Source organism: Gracilinanus agilis, chromosome X (genome assembly GCF_016433145.1).
Source record: "Gracilinanus agilis isolate LMUSP501 chromosome X, AgileGrace, whole genome shotgun sequence".
Taxonomy (NCBI): domain Eukaryota; kingdom Metazoa; phylum Chordata; class Mammalia; order Didelphimorphia; family Didelphidae; genus Gracilinanus; species Gracilinanus agilis.
In genome coordinates, this window is record NC_058136.1 from 75,395,198 (window position 1) to 75,404,624 (window position 9,427).

Below are 9,427 nucleotides of genomic sequence, written 5' to 3' on the forward strand. Positions count from 1 at the left end.
CAAAAAAATTAAAAATGTATATATTTCGCAATCACAGAGGAAAAATATAGAGGCCAAAAAAACAAGATTCATTTCCTCTTTAACTTGCCATGATCCACAGTATGAGTACAAATGAGATAGATAAAACAATGGAGGTATAAAAGCAATAATATATTCTAGGAAATAAAAGAAATTCATAAAAGACATAAAATGCTATAAAAGGCACATCAGGTCAATATAGGTCACTAATATAGATATTGTTGGGTTGTATTTTTTTTGAGGTAGTATATGTGTTGTTCTACAAGGGCAATTTGTTCAAGTAGAAGGATCAACCAAATACAGTGCAACAAAATAGTACAGATCCAGCAATAGGGAAGTCTTATCATGATCAATAGTCAAATACAATCAATACAGGAAATTATTCATTATCAACAGAAGGCACAATCAGTCACATGAGTTGCTGTATGACAAATACATGCTACAAGTTCTTTTGCATCTAGCAAATCTTGCAACCTTGGAGGAGATAGGTTTCAACAAATTCTAAAACACAAACCTCTGTACTGCTGATAAAAATACTCTTTGGGTCCAAAATATCATCCAGAAGCCAGTAGACTTCATGGGAAATACTCTCTCCTGGGAGTCATCCAAGGGTAGCATACCTCCTAGGAATACCTTTGCTGGTACAAGACTGACACTCTATAGCAGGGTTCGGCAACATATGGCTCTCGAGCCATATCTCACTCTTTTAAGGGCCAGATATGGCTCTTTCTGCGGGAGCCATAAAGTCAATTTTTTTTCAGGCACTGTTATAGGAGCACACACTGTGAGCACTGTACGGCTCTCATGAAATTACATTTTAAAAAATGTGGCGTTTATGGCTCTCATGGCCAAAAAGGTTGCTGACCCCTGCTCTATAGGCCTCATTCATTACATTTTCTACAAAAGCACAAATATTGCTACAGCACTTTATTTCAGTTACCAAATGGACCCTTATATCTTATAAACACAAATCAAAAGCAAGGACTCAGAGGTAGTGAGGCTATGAAAACCCCTTAAAATCAATTCAGTCTCCAAAGGTTGCGTACAGGTTGATGGATCACTTTGCAATGTGACAAGTATGATGGTACAAATAAAGATAGTAGGAGGCTAGACAGACACTGTATTCAAAACCTGTTTCTTTTTCTTTGCTACTATTTGGAGGGGAGACAAAACTGAAAATGGTTAATATTAACAAAGACAATAGAATCTAAGGGGCACCACCTTCTGCCCCACGTAGAGGGGCATTAGCACCCTGAGTATACTATTGAGGGGTCATTTAGTTTTGGTTATCAGTTATGTGACTCAAATTTCTAGATTTCTTAAAGTTATGATTCTTGGATTCATTCCTGTAGTTATTATTTCTATATCTATTATTCCATTGAATATTATTTCTAATTGCTTGAAAGAAATTCCTACATTTCATCATTATATGGCCCTTCTTTCCACAGAAATGGCAGGTAAGTGATTGATAGTTAGGTTCTTAGAGAGGAGCAAGTGCCATTGGTTGAATATCATGACCTTTTTCTTGTTTATCAATTCTATTAGTTAAATATTTTAATTCATTCTGGATCTTTTCTAGTAAATCATTAGTTTCTGATTGTTTTTCTTTATTGCCTTTAAAGACATATGCAGCAGTTTGCCTCAACTCATCAATATCCATTTCAGGCCACTTTGGGCAATGTGTTTTAAAATAATCTTGAACTACTCTGCAATACTTGTTGACAAAGTGTCATTTTTATGTCTAATGTCTCTTTCTACAGAAATATCAAGGTCTAGGTACCTCCCAGCTCAATGAGCCTACCCATAAATTGGGAGGATGTCTCATCATTGGATTGTTTAAGCCTTGCAGTGATGGACAAACTTTTTAAAGAGGGGGCCAAAGGAAAGGAAATGCTCATCTGTCAGTTTCTAAGGCAACTCTTTCGAAGTTTCATTGGATTGTATCCTACTCATTGTATTCTTCAGATTAAGGAAAATGTCACCTGGCCGGATAGAACATTTCAGGGGACCACATCTGGCCCTGCAGGCCGTAGTTTTCCCATCACTGCCTTAAGGGGAAAAGACCTTCATTGGAATTGATCAGTGGTCATAGTTTCATAGGAGGTGTCTGTGTGGATACTGAGGTAGTACAGGTAGGAACTTGTATGGTAGGAAGATGAGATTATCTTGGGGCTGGTATTGGTGGTGGGGTGGGAGAAGGGACAGGGCAGGATGGGACATTGGGAGAAGGAGCAGGGGAGAGAAGGTTAGCCAGGAGTTGCTCAATACGAGAGGTGGTTTTCCACCTGAGATATAGTCTTCCGTGTCTATTTCAGTATCAATTTCTTTGGGTAGTTCAGGAATAGGGTTGGAAAATTTGGATGTATCTTGGATGGAATCATCTATTACCATTGGACCATTTAAGGAGTGCTTAAAATTGTCCAATTGATTTTGAATGTCAGCTTGGATTTTAGCTTACATTTTTTGTATGATAAGTTTTTGTGCCTTAATATTTAGGAATTGATATAGAAAGTTACCAAGCAACAAAAGGAGGAGACATTCTGAGAAATTAAAAGTTCCCAATTGAATGAAAGTCAAAAAGGTTTCTTGTAAAGTAGCAATCATTATGCTTGTTGTTGTATTTTATAAAGGTCTTATCTTATAGTATTTTATAATATTTTATATGATGTTATATAATTTTATTTCTGCTCTCCAGTGGAAGAAAAGCAGACACTGCAATTCAGCAAGAGACAAAACTGAGTGCTCAATAATGGTCTCTACTGATGAAGAGGCAATGGGGGGGTTGGGGAGGCAGACTCCAGGTGGGAGTATGAAGAATCTGGCTACAAAGGCAGGGTTGAGGAGGTTTTTATTTTTAAGGAGGTTTTTTAAGGCAAGGATTTGGGGCTGGTTTTAGGGGCAAGGACATCTCTTAGCTGGAGTGGGAAAAAAGTTTTAGCTAAAAGGAAGTAAAGGAAGCAAGCTGGGGTGGGTGAAAAAGGAATTAGTTAGGAGGGAGGACCAGCTATCTCATCCTCTGGGCTGAGGTTGGGAGAAGGGAGTTTAAAGCTTATCAGTAGTAGTAAGAGCAAGCAGCAGCAGCAGCAGCAAGAGTTAGCAGGAACAGCCTCTGCAAGGGAAAGACCTGGCTGCCCGGCTCTCCTGGTAGACAGATGTAGGCAATGAGTCTGGGAAAGCTCTGAACGGTTTCCTGAAGGGAGAAGGGAAAAAGAAGAGGGGAGACCACTGCAGGAGAAGAAATTCTGTTCCTTCATGGTCGCCAAAAATATTGTAGGAATAAAGATGAATGAAACACTCCAGATAATTTTAAATTAAAGGATTTAATAACAAAAATGAGAGGGAAAGGGATTCCTTCAGTGAAGTGAGCAGAGTACAGAGCCAGAAACCCACATCTGCCACACTTTAACCAAAGCAAAGCTCAAGCTCCCAAAAAAGAGCCTTGCAGCATGGGTTTCAACCAAATTTATCTCCCTAGCCTCTATACATCAAATGAGGACGTACTTAAAAGGATGCTGAGAAAATGTAGCTCAGGTGTGGCAAATTTTCTACCTGCACAGTTCCAAATTGCTTTCTAGAATGGTTCTATCAGTTCTCAGTTCCACCAACACTACATTAGTGTAATTTTCCCATATCCCTTCCAACATTTATAACATTTATAATTTTTCTTTTCTGTCATATTAGCCAATCTGATGAGTGTTAGGTGGCACCTCAGAGTTGTTTTAATTTGTATTTCTCTGGTCAATAGTTATTTAGAACATGTCTATAGATAGCTTTGCTTTTTTCATCTGAAAACTGTCTGTTCATAGCTTTTAATCTATCAATTGGAGAACGATTTGTGTTCTTGTAAATTTGACTCAGTTTTCTATAGATTTGAGAAATGAGACCTTTGTCAGAGATACTTGCTACAAAATTTCCCCCCAGATTTCTGCTTTTCTTCTAATCTTGGTTGCATTGGTTTTATTTGTGCAAAAGCTTCTTAATGTAATATAATCAAAATTATTCATTTTACATTCTGTAGAGCTCTCTATCTCTTGTTTGGTCATAAATTCTTCCCTTACCCATAGGTATGACACTATTTGATATAATTCTTTATGTCTAAATCATGTACTCACTTTGATCTTATCTATATATACAGTGTGAGATGTAGGTCTATACTTAGTTTCTGCTATACTGTTTTCCAATTTTCCTAATAATTTTTGTCAAATAGTGGGTTCCGGTCCCAAGAGCTTGAATTTTGGGGATTATAATATCCTAGATTACTATAGCCATTTACTTCTGGGTATTATGTACCTCATCTATTCCTCTGACCCATCAATCTATTTCTTCATCAGTACCAAATTGTTTTGATAATTACTACTTTATAATACAGTTTTAAAATTTTTTTCTTGTGTGTATTTTATTTTTATTTTTTTAATTTAAGAATTTTTCCATGGTTGCATGATTCATGATCTTTCCCACCCCTTTCCCTATCCCAGCTCCCAAAGTTGACAAGCAATTCCACTCAATTTCTTTTTCTGAGATGGAGTTATTTAAGTATTCTATTTTCTCTTTTGTTAATCTAGGCAATTTATATTTTTGCAAATATTCATCCATTTCACCTAGATTGTCATATTTGTTGCCATATAATTGAGCAAAATAATTCTTAATAATTGTCTTAATTTCCTCTTCATTAGAGGTAAGACCACTCTTTTCATTTCTGATAATATTAATTTGATTGTCTTCTTTCTTTTTTTACTAGATTTAACAGTACTTTATTTTATTTGTTTTTTTCAAAGTACCAGCTCCTAGTCTTATTTACTAGTTCAATAATTCTTTTACTTTCAATTTTATTAATTTCTCCTTTAATTTTTAGGATTTCCCATTTTGTTTTTATCTGGGGATTTTAAATTTGTTCTCTTTCTAATTTTTTTAAGTTGCAAGCCCAATTCATTGATCTCCTCCCTATCTATTTTGTTGATGCAGGCACACAGAGATATAAATGTTCTCCTGAGCACTGCTTTGGCTGTATCCCATAGATTTTGATATGGGGTCTCCTCATTGTCATTCTCTTCAATGAAATTAGTAATTGTTTGTATGGTTTGTTCTTTGACCCACCAGTTTTGAAGAACTAGATTATTTAGTTTCCAATTAATATTAAATTTGCCTCTCCATGATCCCTTGTTAATTATACTTTTATCACCTGAAAAATTTGCAATTATTATTTGTGCTTTTCTGCATTTATTTGCAATGTTTTTATGCCCTAGTACATAGTTGGTCTTTGTACATGGTATACTTAGAAAATCCTAGAGAATCAACTAAAAAGATAGTGAAAATAATCAACAACTGAAGCCATCCAGTGGCTCCATGAAGGTTCCTGGTGGGTAGAACACTCAGAAAGGGGAATCAGGGGCTTAGAGAAAATGGGTTATAGGTTAAGTACTAATTGAAAGAGAACATAAGGTGAGAATGAAGACACAGAGACCATAGGTCTGGCATAAGGTAGTCAGACAGCTAGCAAGCTCTGGTGGAAAAGAGTTTCACTGGAATGGAGCTCTGATGGTCAAGAGCTTCCATGGTTCAGAGCTTTAATGGTCAAGAGATTCCATGGTTTAGAGCTTCCCCCTTAGCCAACATATAGCTATTTTTATTGGGGTTACAACAGTAGAGGGGGAAGGGAAAAAACAAGTGGTGTGATACATTAACATTATGAGGTAATCATCAGGAGATATAAACTGTTGGAACCTAAAACAATAGGTAGAGCTAATGCCTACATCAGGAATCCATATGGCCTAAGGTCTTGGTACATATGTTAATTGATTGTTATTAGTAAAATAAGGAGACTGAGATAACTGACCAGTCTTCTGGAGTGTAGCCTTAGGAAAGGGTTAGGAATTTGGCACGGTTGAGGTTCAATTTAACTCAAGATTACAGATATCAATCATAAGCAATACTAGAGTCAGCTTTTTGTGCACCCTTAAAATAATATCAAAATTAATGTATATCTGGACTCCTACAACAACTTTAGCAAAGTTGCAGGATACAAAATAAATGCACATCAGTATTTCTATATATTTCCAAAACATCACAGCAGCAAAAGTTAGAAAGAGAAATGCCATTTAAAATCATCCTAGACAAAATAAAATACTTAGGACTCTATCTACCAAAACAAACACAGGAATTATATGAACACAACTATAAACCCTTTCCAAACAATTAAAACTAGATCTAAACAATTGGAAAAAACATTGATTGCTCATGGGTAGGACAAACTAACATAATAAAAATGACCATCTGACCCAAATTAATTTACTTATTTAGTGCCATACCTATCAAACTACCAAGAAACTTCTTTACTGAATTAGAAAAAAACTATAACAAAGTTCATTTGGAAGAACAAAAGATGAAGACTATCAAGGGAAATAATGAAAAAAAATGTGAAGGAAGGTGGCTTAGCAGTACCTGATCTTAAACTGTACTATAAAGCAGCAGTCATCAAAACGATATGGTACTGGCTAAGAGGCAGAAGGGAGGATCAGTGGAATAGACTTGGGGAAAGTGACTTCAGCAAGATATATGATAAACCCAAGGAGCCCAGCTTTTGGGACAAAAATCCACTATTTGACAAAAACTGCCGGGAAAATTGGAAAACAGTATGGGAGAGATTAGGTTTAGATCAATATCTCACACCCTACACCAAGATAAATTCAGAATAGGTGAATGACTTGAATATAAAGAAGGAAACTATAAGAAAATTAGGCAAACAGAATAGTATACTTTTCAGATTTCTGGGAAAGGAAAGATTTTAAAACCAAACAAGAGTTAAAAAAATTACAAAATGCAAAATAAATAATTTTGATTACATTAAATTAAAAATGTTTTGTACAAACAAAACCAATGCAACCAAAAATTAGAAGGGAATCAACAAACTGGGAAAAATCTTTATAACAAAAAACTCTGACAAAGGTCTAATTACTCAAATATATAAGGACCTAAATGAATTGTACAAGAAATCAAGCCATTCCCCAATTGATAAATGGGCAAGAGACATGAATAGGTAATTTTCAGAAAAAGAAATCGAAGCTATCAATAAGCACATGAAAAAGTGTTCTAGATCTCTTATAATTAGAGAAATGCAAATCAAAACATCTCTGAGGTATCACCTCACACCTAGCAGATTGGCTAAAATGAAAGAAGGGGAGAGTAATGAATGCTGGAGGGGATGTGGCAAAACTGGGGCATTAATGCATTACTGGTGGAGTTGTGAATTGATCCAACCATTCTGGATTCATAAGATGTTGTGACCAAGAGGCTGTTTTTCTTTTTGAATACCAAGAACATTATAGTTATTGCAGAGCACTACAGATAATCTAGTAGTTGTCACTAAGATATTTTTTTAAGTTTTCACTTAGATGATGTTATATCTATAGCACATTAAGCAGGCAGAGTCTTTCAGATACTTAGAACTGGACTCTTTGGTTACTGCCTTGTCAGCTGCCTTGCACATAGAAGCCAACAAATGTAAGAATGTTTAAGTTTACAATAGTCAAACCCCAGGGAGGAAGAAACAGAACAAAACTTCACAAGTGTACAATTGTAGCATTTACAATTATCACAACCATGGTTGAAAACTGTTCATGCCATTCTTTTGAAACAAGATTTCAAAGCACAATTTAGGGTTAGGATTGGATCAAAGCAGACAGTAACAAAAAAATTGGCATATACACAATTTCTCACCACTGTTGTGTGTCAACCATTTAGTTAAACATTTCCCCTCCCTCCCTGAAAAATGCAATAGAAAATGGAACATCATGTCTCACTATGTCAGTTAATATTCACAAACACAGAAGGTACAACTCTGAATGTTGGATCAGAGGCAGTTTATACTGAAATTAAGATCTTTACACCAAATAAATGGTTACAACCACTGGCAAAGTGTACATGTGAACTAAAAGGTCTACATTGGGGGAGTAACAAGATCTGCTCTGATCATCTGCTCTACTTCATATGTTTCTCTGTGGGATCCTAGGGGGTCGGCCGACCCTCACCCACTAACCCAGAGCCAGTCCTTTAGGTCATTTTCTGCTTTAACATTGTCCAGTCGAACGTGTAGTCGTACTGGTGGTTCAGAGTTCTGAAAAGAATGCGAAACAGCTGCCTCAGGTACATGTAATCGGGAGCCTCTTCGAAGCGAAGGCCACGGCAGTAGTTGAGATACATGGCGAATTCGGCCGGGAACCCCTGGCAGAGCACCTCCACGGGGGTGGACATCTTCTTCTCGCTGATCTTTTCATACTTCTGCTTCTTGGTGGCAGCCTTTAGGCCTTGCCAGGGCAGGCTGGTTCTGTTGAAATACATCAGCACGTAGCCCAGGGACTCCATGTCGTCTCGCCGGCTCTGCTCGATGCCCAGGTGGGCATTGATGCTGGCATAGCGGGCAGTGCCAGTGAGGTTCTTGTCTTCCCTGTAGGGAATGTGCTGCCTTGTTCTGTCTAAATAAATTATACAATTCATATGATATTATATGTAATAATAATAAAATAATTTTGCTAAAATATTAGCAAGGAGACTATAGCAGTAAATATATCAAAAGAATCATTCACTATCACCAGGTTAGATTTCATACCATGAATGCAATGCTGGTTTAATATTAGGAAAACTATTGGCATAATTGACCATATCAATCACAAAACCATCAGAAATCACATGATTATCTCAATAGATGCAGAAAAACCTTTTGACAAAATATAACATCAATTCCTGTTAAAAAATACTAGAGTATATAGGAATAAATGGAGCATTTCTTAAAATAAGTAGCATCTATCTAAAACCATTAACAAATATTATCTGTAATGAGGATAAGCTAGAAGGCTTTGCAATAACATTATTACTCAATATTGCACTAAAAATGATACCTATAGCAATAAGTGAAGAAAAATAAATAGAAGGAATTAAAGTAGGCAATGAGAAAACTAAACTATCATTTTTTGTAGATGATATTATGATATATTTCTAGAATCCTTGAGAATCAACTAAAAACTAGTTGAAATAACTAATACCTTTAATAAAGTTGCAGGATACAAAATAAAGCTGCATAAATTATCAGCATTTCTACATATTACCATCAACATCCAGCAACAAGAGACAGAAAGAGAAATTCCATTTAACAAAATATGCAACATAAAATACCTTGGAATCTACTTGACAAGACAAACACAAGAATTATATGAACACAATTACAAAACAGTTTTCACACATTTTGCACAAATAAAGTCAGATCTAAACAATTAGAAAAATGTAAATTGCTCATGAGTAGGCTGAGCTAATATAATAAAAAAGGCAGTTCTGCTAACTAGTTAGTGCTATACCAAACTACCAAAAATTATTTTATAGCACTAGAAAAAATTATAACAAAATTCCTCTAGAAGAATAA